General features: G+C 37.2%; 1 long non-coding RNA gene across 1 annotated transcript in view; it reads right to left on the reverse strand.

Moving 5' to 3' along the window:
- LOC117980042 (uncharacterized) overlaps nt 1-9,354 on the reverse strand; it is a 72,822-nt gene extending 63,468 nt beyond the window's left edge. Inside the window, exon 1 of the long non-coding RNA XR_004671171.2 lies at nt 9,199-9,354. This is a non-coding gene — a long non-coding RNA (uncharacterized LOC117980042). The remainder of the gene's footprint in view (nt 1-9,198) is intronic.
- Between the last annotated feature and the right edge of the window lie 6,560 nt (nt 9,355-15,914).

Genomic DNA, 15,914 nt, shown 5'->3' on the forward strand with positions numbered 1-15,914 from the left:
CTAGAGTATTTATAAAACAACTGGTATTAGTGGTTGTCTTTGAAATAAATACTTTGTACCATTTATATTACCTATTCTATAAATAACTAAAATATTTGTGAAATAAAATTTAAAGTTTTAATTAAACAAACATCATTGAAAAAAATGGTCTCTTCCCTTTAGCCTTTCTTTCAATAGATTGGGGCTACGGTTGGCTCAGTAAAAAATTATATATATATATACACATATATAATTTTATTTATCCACTTGTCAGTCGACAGGCACTTAGGTTGGTTCCATATCTTTGCAGTTGTGAACTGGGCTGCAATGAACATATATGTGCATGTGTCTTTTTCATTAATAACTTCTTTTCCTTTGGTAGATACCCAGGAGTAGGGTTGCTGGATCAAATGGTAGATCTACTTTGGTTCTTTAAGGAATCTCCATACTGTTTTCCATAGAGGTTGCACTAATTTACATTCCCACCAGCAGTGTATGTGTTCCCCTTTCACCACATCCACATAAACATCTATTGTTTTTGGACTTCTTGATAATGGCCATTCTTGCAGGAATAAAGTGGTATCTCATTGTGGTTTTAATTTGCATCTCCCTCATGATTAGTGATGTTGAGCACTTTTTCATATATTTGTTGGACATTTGTATATCTTCTTTTGTGAAATGTCTATGTCCTTTGCCCACTTTTCGATGTGATTACTTGTTTTTTTTTTCTTGCTGATATGTTTCAGTTCCTTGTATAATAGATTCTAGATACCTGTCCTTTACCAGATGCATAGTCTGCAAATATTTTCTCCTATTCTATGTGTTGTCTGTTTACTCTGATGATTATTTCTTTTGCTGTGCAGAAGCTTTTTAATGTTTTCAGTCCTATTTCCCCTCCTCCACCACCACCATCCCCTTTTATAAAGGTTATTGCTGTTGTCAATTGCTGAGAATTTCTGGCATTGCCTAGTGGGAAACAACCACTTCTGACTCTTTTTTTAAACAGGCTTGAACATATGCATTTATTTTCATCCCTTCAGATAAAGGGCAAGGTGACAGAGTAGACAGGGCAAAATCCAGAGGGTCCTAAGCACAGGAGCTTCTGTCCATGGAGTTAGGGTGTTCACCCTTCCAGCACATGGACACATTCACCAACTCAGAAGCTCATCAAATCCCAATGTTTGAGAGTTTTTATAGAGCTAATCGCCAGCCCCCAACCTGTTCCCCTTCCCAAGGCCAGTGGTTGGGGCTGAAAGTTTCTCTACAAGCCAGTTTTGGTTTTAATTTTTCTGTCAGCTAAATTAACTACTGCATAAGCATCTATTTTTGCTGCTTAAAATCTCTCCTCTTCTGTTCTTTTTTTTTTTTTTTTTTTTTTTTTTTGGTAGCTTCAAGCCATCTAAAATTCTTTTAATGTCATTATACTGCAGTTCCAAGAGTGAGTGGATGCAAATGCTGGCATTCCGTCATGTTTAACCCTTATTATCCAGACAGAATTACATGTCAACCATGTGCTGGGAATTTTAAAAAATGAATATAACCTGCCCTGTTTCCTCCAGAGCTTCCTCACAGAAAAATAAATTTAAACTTACCTATATACTAGGTAAGACAGTCTTCCAAAAACTCACTTACCCTTTCAATCAAATAAGCAACAATGTTGGATAAATGTTAGAAAATCTTTCCTGCTGTTTTGGGCTATTCCTGGGTAGCTCTGTTAATAGAAGACTAAAGCTGTATCCTGCCTATTAGTCTGTTTTTTGTTTTGTTTTGTTTTTTGTTTTTTTGTATGTGCAAAGTTACTCAAGGTAGAATATCCAAGCCTTGGATGATTCATTGAGATGTCATTTCTGAAACTAATCACTTCTCAAAGTTATATTTCAACCAGTTGAAAGAAAAGTCATTCATTGCCAAGACAGGGAGTCTTGGATGGAATTCCAGACATCTGTGAGGAGCCAAGTATCCAGAATGATCTAGTCTTCTCTCAGAAAGGAAAGGCTGTTAGAAAGAACTGACAAACAGCTGTGACAGCTTATATAGGTTATACTACACAGACACAATGAGGGCACAAGAAGGAAACCAATACAAGAAAATAGAGTGAATCATTTGTCAGTGGCATTCATTCAATTGTTCTTCACATATAAATATATAAATATACATAATGATGCTAGAAAGCAGCAAGGGCTGCATGAATCAATTATATCACATTTTATGGCCTGAACACTGTGCTGGTAGCAACTCCAAAGCTTTGAATTTTTCTTCTATCAATGCGCTACTGTTGATTTGTGTAACTTTGCAGCAATTTCCAAAAAGAAAAAAAAAAATTCCCGAGGAAAAGGATTGTATGCAGACTATGTTCCTGTTGTTTGTTCTTTAGGTTCCCTCACCACTCAGACTGCTCTAAAGCAGCGTTAAACTCATAAGTGAGACTCAGTGTGTGTCTGTCAACACAGTTTATATGCACATTCTAGTTTGACAAAGCAAACTGTATCCACTTTATAGAAAAATCACAGGAAAAATAATAAGTTGTAAAATATTACTGATACTACCACATCCTGATTGTTGTCTTGTCTACTTCCACAAAAGCTTTCACTTTGATTGGGTGAGGGAAAAAAAAAAAAAACCTAAATTGTTAAATATGGTAGTCTGTCATTTTATTGGAAAAACCCCTTCTCAGTCCTTGCCATAACTATATACACATTTCAGTCAGTGCAAGGGAGAGGAAGAAAGAGAAAAAAAGGGATTCTGACAATAAAAGTGCCATTTATCCCAGCCAAAATGATGCTGCCATTGCCCAGCCCATGGGGACAGTCTCTTTCTTTCATTCGAAGATTTTTTTGAAGTCACTGAACTTAGTGGGTGAGAGACCAGGACCAAAACCAGGTAAAGTGAGAGACAATTACTTGATCTCTTTTTCCTTTAAACATCATTCATTTGCCAGGTAACCACACCAGGAAGAAACAGAGCTAAGGAACTAGCCATGCATTGGACAAGAAAGAGGCAACACAGGAACTTCAGATACGTTTGGCCATCTATACTTTCACATCACTGAAAGTAATCCCTTACCTTAATATTACTGAATTAGAAGATACTTTCAGCATTTCAACAATTTATTTTAACTTTTTGAAATACAGATGAATTGCTTCACTTAATGTTCTCAACTTCACTGTAGGAAAAATTTTCATTTCATCACAAGAATCATTCTGAGTGGGCAGGGAGAGGAAAATGCAAAAGGTCAAGAATATATCATTTCACTTCCCTGTGGCTGTCACCATTGAGTCTCTGAGCCAAGTCATGAAAATTATGTATAATCCCCAAAGTTTGTGGAAAGAGGAGATTTCTTTCCTTTCATTTTCTTCCTTATTTCCTTACTTTGAAGAATTGGATGGCATCACCTATGTTACTCTAAATTTGTTTTACTGTCTTCTTTCTCTCTCCCTTTCCTTTCTCTAAGTTCTAGTTCTCTGACTACAAACCTGCATAGATTTCTCCCTATTATGTAACCTGATAAAAAGAAAATTTTCACCTCTGAGGCTTTCTTTTCTCTCCTTATTCACACAAAGGTGCTGACAACAGAGGTTTAGTGAGAAGGTAGGATGCCAGATTTTTTGTTTTTCCCTTGAATTGGGAGAGGAGAATGGTCAATTCTAAAGTAGGTATTCATATCCACTTCCAAATAGATATGAATGCAATCAAGAGCACCAAGCAAAGTCAGCCTAAGAGAGGTGGAGGACCTCAAGGAGAAGACCAGCATTCACCATGGCACAGTATTAGCATGTCCATAGGGCAGCAATAGTTGACAGAGGTGGCTACATAATTTTTCTAAAGAAATAATAATAACTCCCAATAGATTGCAAGCAGGATGCAGGGATTTCATAAGTTGTCAAATGTCTCAGTATGGAGATTTAAAAGTACTGATGGAGTAGGATGCCTTAGCAAAAATTATTAAAGATAAAACTTTCAGAATAACCCAAACCTTACTTCTTGTACTCCCAAAAAAATAAAACTAACAGAAGCTCAAAGTATAAAAACACTCTTATCTTCCCACTTGGTATTATGTAAAGATTAATAGCCTCCCAAGCTGAGGAGCATTAGCAACTACTCTTTGAAACTTTTTACCGCAACTATATTGAAAAATGTGTCTTCTGTAGCTATTGCAACATCTGACACATAAAGGTGAACCACCAATGTTGGAGGAAAAAAAGAAAAGAACAAAAGAAGACAAAAAGAAAAGAAGGAGAGACAAAGAAATGAAAGGGGGAAGGAAGGTATAAAAGTGGTAAGAAAAGATGGAAAGAGGGAATGAAGCAAACAGGGAAAGGGGGGAAGAAAGAAAGGCAAGAATAAACAAACATTTTCTTTTCTTAATATTTAGCAGCCGAATCACAGTGATATTGATTGCCTTTTTCACTCCTATACAGTTAACAAGAAACTCTGAGGACTGTTAGAGAAAAACAAAAACGTATAGTAGATTATCGCCATTATAAATTCATGTTTTCTGCCATCACTTGAGCCCTCACTACTATCACCCTTTTAATACCTGTGGTCAATGTCACCTCCCACTTCCCCAATAGCTAGTTTGTACTTTGCCTTCTTTGCAGCTCACTTTTCACTCACAACAGAATTTAATAAGAAAATTGAAACCATAAACTTTTAATGTTCTGCCCTTCTACCTATAAATTAATTTGCATCCACATCATTGCTTGACTTATAGGTCCAGAGGTTGAGGAAGTTCTCCCTCTACTCGAGTTCAACTGTTCTTCATATTCTCTTGATTTTGTCTCTTGCCATTTTCTGGAGCATTTCTTCTTTTGTCTTCCATCTCTTTTATGTATCTTTATTTTATTCCCTTTTTATTGTATTTTTCTCAATACTAAAACATACTGACATACTCCTTATCCTAAAAAGGAGACTCTCTTCCAAAATTCCATGTCATTTTACTGTGTCTGGTCACTTTTCTTCCTTTCTTAACAACCTTCTAAACAAATATCTTTTTTGAAGATAGCTCTACTTCTTTTACAACCCATTCCTCAAACACTTTAATGTGTTTTCTGTCCCCTACAATGTTATTGGGTTTCTAATGACTTTGCAATTACCTCTATGATGTTGAATTTGAAGTTGCAATACACAACAAAGTTGTGTTTTAAAATTATGATCGTACTAGCTCTCTATACTGCATCTTGACGTTGACTGTGTCCGCTTTATAGAAAAATCATGGGAAAAATAATGAGTTGTAAAATATTGTTGATACCATCACATCCTGATTGTTGTCTTGTCTACTTCCACAAAAGCTTTCACTTTGACCAGGTGAGGGAAAAAAAAACTAAATTGTTAAATATGGTAGTCTGTCATTTTATTGGAAAAACACCTTCTCAGTCCTTGCCATAACTATACACCTATTTCAATTGGTGCAAGGGAGAGGAAGAAAGAGAAAAAGAAGGGATTCTGACAATAAAAGTGCCATTTATCCCAGCCAAAAGGATGCTACCACTGTCCAGCCCACGGGCCCAGTATGGTCTTCCCTTTTCGTAAGTCCTCCACCCTGTTTCTTCTCATTATGCTGCACATTCCCAGTTCTTTTAATGATTCGATGTCTGTGCCATTTTTTCCTCTTTTGTGAGATCTTCATCCTCTGCCTGTCATCTCATCATATGTGTCTCTAGTTATTCTACCATCAGCCTGGTGCTCCTCATGAGTGACCTTATCCTCTACTTACATGCTGATGACCTCCAAATGTATGTCACCAGTCTAGACTTTTCCCCACCTCTTCAGACTCATCTATCAAACTTCTATTTAGAAATGTTCTCAATATTAATTTCCAGAACACTCACATTTGACACATCCAAAACCACAGTCACCACCTTTATCAGTCAGGATCCCAACAGGTAATTTCTGATACACTTGAAATAGGATAATTCAGGGAGATTTACTAATAAGGACACTATTTCTGAAGATACCAGGGTAGAGAAATCACAAAAGAAAGTTGAGCAACACAGGACGCTCCATCACAGGCCAAAAGAATGAAGAAAGAAAACATTAATGAAATCTTGAAGGAGAAAATCTGTACAATTATGAGAAAACATCATTGTCTATTTGGATCCATGTAAGTCAGCCTTATAGGATGAAAAAATGAATAGAGTACCTCTAGTGAGGCAAACAGTAGATATCCAGTGCAATGCATCCCTTAGCTTCTTAGCATTCACTTTCATCACTTTGTTGGGTGAAAGTGTAAAACATCAATTCAGGGAATTCAAAAAGCCCCACCTGCAGGGAGTATCCATTCAGTTATTATTCCATGTGAATGCTACAATATTAGTCCAACTGATATTCTTCATATAGGGTAGTATGGAAAGAAAGACAAAAGAAACAGTTAAATAAACAGAAACATAGCTGTTACAGTTCACAACTCTGTCGCTTGCCATGAGGACAAATTTGGTAATCCCAGCTCCTTTTTCCAACACATCTCCCATATTCCCCTTATCCTTTGCCAACACTGCACAAAATTATTTGCCTCATAGAGTGACTGCACAAAATTATTTGCCTCATAGAGTCACCCAAACCTTATCTCTGCAGGATCTGTGTCCATGGCGTTATATATATATATATATATTTTTTTTTTTTTTTTTTAGCTAACACCATTTTACAGTGACTGTAATATTTGGGCAAGGGAATATTAAGAGACTCTCTAGGGAATCCCCTGCATTCTAAAAGGAGTCTTTTTCTCATTGTTTAGCGCAAGCCAATTTGTCTCTAGTTATTAGGATTAATCACCCCAGCAGTTAGATAATTGGCATAGAGTCCAGAAAGGCCAGGGGACTCATCTTCCAATTTGTTGGAATCATGACTGTTTTTTCTAGTGGAAGAAGCCCTACCTTGGAGACTAGGATTACCAAATCCACAAACTGAAGATCATGGGAAAAGGAAGCAAGAAATCTAGCAGAAATAAAGGTTATGGTGAGAGATAACTACTCACATCTCTCTACCATATTTGACACACCTGTATACACACTCTGTGAGAGAGACAGCACCATATATTAGTTATTTGCTTAAGGCATATATCACAAGCTGCACAACAGCTCCTCCAAACATCAGAAAGCGTGTGTCTCAGATTTCTCCAAAATTGAATAAATCCTAGCAGTTTATTTTATTGTTCTTCCAAGCCAACTGTTTCTGCATGACAAGCGATGTGGTGAAATCCTTGATAATTACCAGTGAAATCCTTGGTAAAGAGCCCATTGCCACATTTCCTCTGTAATCATGAATCACCTCTACTTAAAAGCATTGTAGTATAGGACCTTATGGCATGGGTAAGGCATTCTGAAAGTATTGAATGGTGGTGCTAGGAGAAGCACTGTAGGCAGGAAAGACAAATCCATGTGTACAACTTTGTGTCTCATGTCAAAACCCAACAGAGAGCATCTACCACAGAGTAAGAACACAGTATGATTTGCCTCATGAATGTCTACCAGCCTCTGAAATAATCCACCCTTGTGCTTTCACAATGGGCCTATGAATGGGATTGACACATTGGCAGGGATGGAGGCTGAACATGGGCTCCTTCTAATCAAGGTTTATTGGGTTAGTGTCAGCATTGAAAGTCTAACCTATCAACTGTCAACAGTCAGAGACTGATGATAAAACTCAGTATGGTTTTATAACTTGTGGAGATTAACCACACACTTGGAGGTAATGGATTATTTTGGATTCCTTCAGCTCTGAAGGTGGGCAGCGATTTGTCCTTACTGTGACTATGTGTGTTCTTGGTGTGGATTTGCCTTTCTTTCTGCAATGAGTTGTTAAATAACACCATTTTTCAAAGCCTCACTAAGGTCTGATTTACCAAACAGGATCCTGTAGCATATTAACCTGGATGAGAGGACCCACTTTATCACACAAGAGGTGTGACAGTGTGCACATGACTATGGAATCTACCAGTCCTACTATATATTGCTTCACCTGGAAGTGTGTAGAGTAATTGGACATTGGAATTGTGTCTTACAGACACAATTTAAGGCATCAGTTTGGGGATGGCACTTTGTATATATTTGGGATACTCTCTTTGACATGCAGCATATACTTTGAAGCAATAACTGTTTCATGATACTGTGCTGCTAATAGTATCAGACAATATATGAGTCTGGAAATGAAGAGATGGAAGTAGAACTGGCCTCCCTCAACATAATTCTACAGGACCCACTTAGGAACTTTGTGCTTTCTATGTGAAGGAATGCTTCTATCTGTTGATATAGTATGCACTTCATAAAACATAAAGCTACAGATGTTCCTTTATTCTATATGCCCGCAAATTATTAAGAAGAAAAGTGAGTTATTATATTGTTAGGGGTAATCTCTGATTGTCATAATGAGATAAGGTGGCTGCTACATAATGAAGCTAGGGAAGAAAATGTTAAAACTATGGGGATACCTTGGATCTTCTCTTAGCACTTCCATGCCCAATCAAAGCCAAGAATAGACTATTGCAGCACCCACAGTCTTACAGGGGCAAAGTAAACAAGGTTTACATAACTTATGGGTGAAGATCTTAGTCACTCTACTGAACAAGAAAACCTAAATCCACAGAATTGCTAGCTAAGAGTAGGGAGATCTAAAATGAGTACTAGAAAAAGTACATAATAAAAGTCAAATATGGTTTTGGAACCAACTAGAGGAGCAGAGATAGTTTATTTCACTGTACTCTCTGTTTTGAGGCTTTTTTTTAAAAAAAGAAAGAAATTCAACTTGCTTGAAAAGTCAATGAAAGAACAGAGAGAACTTATCATGGATATGAGTAGATCCAGGCTCTAAGGGTGGACATTATCAGTGCTCTTGACCCCAAACATTTCCATGCATTGTAATGGTTCCTTGTTTCATGCTTCTACCATTTTCTGCCTGAGTACTTTCTCTGGTTTCAGACACATTTGGTTAGCACCCTACAGGAAGGTGCCGAAGGTGCCAGGCAGCTAATATCCCTGTAATCCACCCTCAATATATCATAAATGGGTGTCGATTGATAATTTTCTAGCCTTCTTGCCACTGGGCTTGGAAAACTCTGAGGAGTATTTTTCACTCACTATCTACCAGAGATCACCGATAACATTGAGCCCTAGCAGTCCATAACCTGCTTTTCAATGTGCCCTTCTGTGTCTGCTTCTGTATTTCTTTCCTACTGCTGCTGTAACAAATTGTACAGTGGCTTAAAACAATACAAAGTTACTATCTTACATTTCTGCAGGTCCGAAGTCCAAAGCAGGTTTCACCAGGCCAAAAGCAGGTGTTAGCAGAGCCATACTTCCTCTGGAGGCTATAGAGGAGAATCTGTTTCTTGCCTTTTCAGCTTCTAGTGCCCGCTTCCTTTATCTCCCAAGAGCATTATTTCAATCTCTGCTTCTGTAGTCATGTGGCTTTCTCCTCTTCTGTAATCAAACCTCCACCTACTTCCCTCTTAGAAGGACACTTGTAACAACATTTAGGGTTCAGCCTAATAATCCAGGATACTCTCTTCACCTCAAGATCCCTAACTTGATCACATCTGTAAAGACATTTTTACCAGATGAGATAACATTCACAGGTTCTGAGGATTAGAACGGGCTATCTTTGGGAGCAATTATACAGCCTGTGACAGCTTTCTTCCCTCATCTGACTCACTTCATTTGCTTTCCTACCATGCTTCCTGGAATCAGCTCTCAAACAAACTACTTGCATTTAAATTCTAATCTTACAGTCTGCATCTGACATTAGGATAGCTGCAATTACTTACCGGTGATTCCTGTTAACAAAGCCTCTCTCCCTTGATTCTAGCAATAAAACATCCTGTAAATAATAATAATATTCCTGTAAATAATATTGTATTGCCTTTATATGCAATTTTCTGACAGTATGTTTAAAATTTCACATACCAGTGTTGATAGTTTAGGTACCAATGAATTTCCAAATCTTAAGGACCACAATAACATACAGGAATTGTCCCCTACTGTCTTCCTCAGCAAGCAAGTTTCTCCCCCAAATATCTTGGACTGGTTTCATTTCCACAACTGCACCAAGTCTTTTCTTCCTGCTTTAGGTATTTTGTTCCTTCTATCCCAAAGTTAAATTCTTCCATTCATTGCTTAGTTAAGCCCTACTCATTCCTCAGGTCTTACTGTAAACATGCCCCAGAATGATCTTTGACACCCCATCAAAATTAAGTCTCCCATTTATAGTAGAGCCCATAACATCTTATAATTTCCCCCTTTTTTAATCTCTTGTCACCATTTGCAATTATATGTGAATCTGATTAGTCCTGAGCATCTGCTACCCTAGTAGCCTCTAATTTCACAAATCAAAGGTCATATCTGATAAGTTCATAAACACAGTGCCTATTAGTAGGTCTGCCACATGGGAAGTAATCAATGCATATTTTGTGAATAAATGAATAAAGGAAACTCTAAAAGCCACCTTAGTCTTGCAATGCATTGTCTGGGCTGGATATCTCATATAAAAGGAGTGAGTATGCTTTTTATTTTATTTTATCTGTTTTTGTCAGGAGTGTAGTACAGAATATCCTTTTAAATGCAATGAATAAAATATTTAAATTCCACAAATAATCTTTTCTTTTCAATTTTATTCTGAAGGCTATAAATATTTAGTGTTTTGTTCACTTTTATATTTTATAGCATAAGCTAATTTCTCTTCTCTGCAAAACAGATAAGCAGTATTACAATCTATGTAAATAGGTAGCATTAGCATTTGTGGTTCCTAATCTTAGCTAAGCACTGGCATTCATTAAGACCATTTATCTTTTTTTTACTTTTCTCCAATTTTCTTCTTTTTCTTTGTGCTTATTTCTCAAAGCTAATCTTCTTTAGACTGTTTTTCTTTTCTAGGCAGAAGCAAGAAAAACAGTAACTATCATTATCAATTTAAACATTGCACAATGAAGATGAAAAGTAGTTCTTTTTTTTTAATGGTTTCCTTCTGTTTCTTTCTTCTATGATTTACAACAGTTTTCATACATCTATGTTTTCATAATTTCCTCTTCCTATCTACAACTTCCCTACCATGTTTTCATGCCATTCCAAGGACTCACTCAATCATCACCAAAAATTTTTCAACCAAATTGGAAACTCAATTTATTTAAAGCTCATTCATTTAACAAATTCATTCAACAAATATTCATTCATTCATTCACTCATCCACTCAACAAATATTCACTAAGTACATATTCTAAGCCACTCTTAGAAGCTAAGGATTCAGCAGAGGACAGAATAAAGTGCCTGCTTTTATAAAGTTTAGAATTTCTGGCACAAGCTAAGAAAATGATGGTATAAATAACCATATCAACATAGGATACAAGGGCTCTAGGAAAAAAAATAAAATCAGTTAAGTGGAATAGGAATTGTCTTGGGGCATTTGTATGAGGATGATTCCTATTGTGAACAAAGCAAAAACTTTAATGAAAAAGTGACTTTTATTCAGGGTTCAGCAGAGAAACAGAATAATAGGATGGAGTGAGAGAGAAGGAGGTTTATTTTAAGAAACTGGCTCACACAGATGTGCTGGTAAGTCTGAAATATGAAGAGCTGGCCAGCAGGCTGGAAATTCCAGCAGGTGTTAATGTTGCAGTCTTGAGTCCCAAAGCAGTCAGAAGGCAGAGTTCCTTCTTCCTCAGGGGACATCAGTCTCTTAAGACTCTCAACTAAATGGACAAAGTCCATCCACATTATAGAGAGTAACCTGCCTTACTCAAAGCCTACTGATTTAAATGTTAATTACATCTTTAAAACTACCTTCACAGCAACATCTAGGCTGGTATTTGACCTAACAACTGAGCATCACAGCCTAGCCAAGTTGACACACAAAATTAACTATCACGGTGACATTTCAGAAAAACTTGGAAATTTGAGAAAGAATAAGCCACGTGCCTGTTGGAGGGAGGGGAGGAAAAGTTTTTAGGCAGGGGACACAGCAGTGCAAAGCTGAAGTAGAGTGTTTATGAGCAGGGAGGAAACCAGTGGAGATGAAGCAAAAGGTGTGTGTGTGTGTGTGGACTGAGGGGAGCGTTACTGGGCTCTGATGTCTCAGAGGTAGTGAGGGGTCATACTACAAAGGCTTTGGCGAGAATAAAAACAACTTTGGATTTTACCGGGTTATAATCAGATGGGTAACATGATTTGGCTTTTTTTAAGGATTGTTCTGAATGCTAGGTTAAAGATAGACTACAGAGGCACAAGGGTAGAAGAGGGAGACAAATCAAGCAGCAATAAATGAGGGAGGAGATGAGTGGTTTTGACAGAGATGCTGAGAAATATCAGATCCTGAATATACACATAGGCCTCATTGTGCTCTTCTTTTCAGTTCCTATATTCAAAGCACAGCATTGATTGCATATTTAGGTAACAAAAGGTTCCATTTACTGAAATTAATTAAACCACTGAGTTTTAGACACAGAGAATTTAGATAACAAGGGTTACCTGCATTGTGAGGGTTGGACCTAACAGAATCTTCTAATGGATCATATGTGGGTAGAAATGGGGAGACTAGAGTAATTCCAGCTGCATAAAAAACTGGAAAGATGAAGTTGAACTTACTCAAATGCAAATAATTGCAGACAAACAAGTTAAGTTTAAGATGTTTACTAGACATCTGAATGGAAAATAAGTGGGCATATAGACAAATCTGGCATTCATGGGAAAGGTTTAAGCTATAGATACAAAATTAAAAATTGTCAGTATATAAGGCAAGTGGTCATTCTGAAGGATATCAGATTGGCTACCAAAATGTTTCCCCAGATTTTCCTTCCTATATGGTTCTATGGTAGGGTGGGCCAGACAAGACATTTGTGTAAGATTTGGAAAGCAGAAGTTTGCCAGAAGGCACAAAGTTCTGAAGTTTGGAGCACCAGGCATTGCTGTAAACATGCTGATGTTGTCACTGATCGGCTTGTGCACCTTAATGGCATGGGGCAGTAAGCAGGCTACAATTCCTCTAGCTCCCACCAAATTTCTTTCTTCATCTCCTCCAAGGTCTGGACCCACCTAGGTGTAGTTCCCTGAAGAAGGGTACTAGCTTCTTCCATTTTGTCCAAGTTGGAGGCAGGTTCCAGTTTCTCCTTATGAAATCCAGTTTCTGCTCATTTATTGGATCTGGGTTGTTCCCACTCTCCCAAGCTTCACATCCAGATTTTCTTCCAACTGCCAGCCATTGAGGATTTCCAATAACCTTAAGCTCATACCATATGCAGAGCCAACAGCCCTCCACAGACTTCACCAGCAACCAGAGCAGTTATAACACCTGTAATGAATCTCTTATTCCATATCATTCATGGGGGTTTTGCTTCCCTGATCAAACTCTAACTGATGTAAATGGCACTTAAAGCTGTAAAACTAGAGAAAATTACCTAAGGATTATAACATAACTATGGAAAATAATATGTAAGGATTGGGCCTTGGCTCAGTCCTATCTTTAAAGGTCAAATTTATGAGAAAAAAAGAAGCAAGCAAGACTGAGAAGTAGCAACCGATATGTTATAAAAAAGAAAAGCAGAAAGTTTTAGAAAAGAGTGTGACCAATTACACCATATATTATTGACATGTTAGGAAAGGTAAGCAATGAGAGTTGGCCATTGTACCAGATGGAGTTAAATAAGCAAAGAAGATTCACAATAGGAAAGAAAGACTGAACTCAACTCCACTGAGACAAAGGTGAGAGGGATTTTAGAAGGAATGGTGAGCTAATAGAAAAGTCCTAGAGGACACTAGGAGAGGTTGGTCAATAGATTAGGCCATTTGTGTTTGCTAATTTGGTGCTTATCCAAGTTAGACTCCTACACTCCCACAGACCAGGATATAGGGGTGCTATTTTTCTTGATGACTATATCTCAAAGGGACAGCTCTCAGGTCCTTGAGAAAGACAGCCCTGAGTTGTAAAACTGACAAGAGTCTGAGAGATTTGTATCAAAGGGACAAAGATAGAACTTACAATTGCAAGTGTTCTGAAGTAAATGATCTAAGAAAAGGGAGGTCAGAGGCCTGTAGTCAAGAAGAAATCTGTCTAAAGTTTAGTCAAGCTACAGGGAATGTTAAAGCCTGTCTTGGCCAATTTATCAATGGAGAAATCATTAGTGATCTTGGAAAGAGCAGTTTTGGAGCTCAAGGCAAGGGACTGAAGTGAGTAGGTTCAAGAGAAAAGGAAAGAAGAGGAAAAAGAGACAGAATATAGACAGCTCTTAAGGAATTTTGCTGTAAAGGAAGTAGAGAGATGACCTGATGGCAGGAGGCAGAAGTGGCAACCAAGAGAAGGTGTTTTCGATGAGAGAAATAACTGCATGTTTATATGCAAATAAAACTGATCCAGGTGAGAGTGAAATATTAATCATGCTTACAAAAAAGAGGAGAAATGCTGGAGGATGTTCTTGAGTAGTCAAGAGAAATAAGTTCTAATGTACAATTTAAAGGGTTGGCCTTAGATAGCAGCACTAACTGCTAATTATATTAACAGGAGGAAGGGTACAGTCTTTTAGATTCAGGGGCAAGAAGGAGGGAAGATGTATTGGTGGTAACGTGTGAAGGTCTCTTCTGTTTGCTACAAGAGAAAGTATGATTTTCAGCTAAGCATGAAAATAGAGGATAAACTGATAAAAGCATAAAAATGGAGGATAAACTGATAAAAGATTAAGATGTGAGGAGAAGATATGATACTGTTAGCTGCCCAAGAACAATAAAAACATGAGTGGACTGGAAAACATGAATTGCCGAGGCCACACTAAGGGTTAACTAAAAATTAGTGCCCATAAATTTAAACTGAGACCAGTCAGCATAATTATATGCTTTCTCCAAATTAAGTTTTACTGTTACAGGTGCAATCGAACAGTTTGTGAAGAATTAGGTTTGACCAGGATGGGACGTTTGCCATGTGAGCATGTTAAATGTAGAAACTTTGAAGAATATATGTTCATTACTACAGTTGTCCCTCAGTATCCACAGGGGATTGGTTTCAGGACCCCCAACGATACGAAAATCCATGGATGCTCAAGTCCTTTATATAAAATAGCATAGTATTTACATGTAACCTATGCATAGCCTCCTATATACTTTAATTATTTTTGAATTACTTGTAATACCTAATACAATGTAAATGCTATATAAACATAGTCATGAGTAGCAATAACAACTCTCTCAATGGCAGATCACATATATGAAAATGGTCCATACGATTAAAATGGAGCTGAAAAATTCCTATTGCCTAGTGACTTCATGACACTCATAACATCATAGCACAATGCATTACTTATGTGTTTGCGGTGATGCTGGTATAAACAAACTTACGGTCTCCCAGTGATATAAAAATATAACAATATAATTGTTTACAGTACATAGTACTTGATAATGATCATAATCAACTGTGTTACTGTTTAATGTATTTACCATATTATACTTTTAATTGCTATTTTAAAGTGTATTTCTTCTTTATAAAGAAAGAAGTTAACTACAAAACAGCCTCAGGCAGGTGCTTCAGGAGATATTCCAGAAGAAGACATCATTATCATAGGAGATGACAGCTCCACGCACGTGAGTGCCCCTGAAGACCTTATAGTAGGGCAATACGGAGGTGAAAGTGATATTGATAATCCTGCCCCTGTGTAAGCCTAAGCTAGTGTGTATATTTGTGTCTTTACTTTTAACAAAAAAAAAAAGTTTTAAGAGTTTTAAAAAATAAAAAAAATTTAAAGTAGGAAAATGCTTATATAATAAGAATTTAAAGAAAAAAATATTTTTGCACTACTCTACAATGTGCTTGTATTTAAGGTAAGTGTTATTACAAATGAGCCCATGATAAGGCAGTAACTCAGATATAAATCCAGTATGGGGTTTCAGAAGCTGGGCTCCTAATCACTTCATTGCAGATGTCTATGAATTAAATGGCCTGCCTGCAGCTATTCAGCATAAAATGTGGATAGATTT

This window comes from Pan paniscus, chromosome 3, assembly GCF_029289425.2.
Source record: "Pan paniscus chromosome 3, NHGRI_mPanPan1-v2.0_pri, whole genome shotgun sequence".
Classification (NCBI taxonomy): domain Eukaryota; kingdom Metazoa; phylum Chordata; class Mammalia; order Primates; family Hominidae; genus Pan; species Pan paniscus.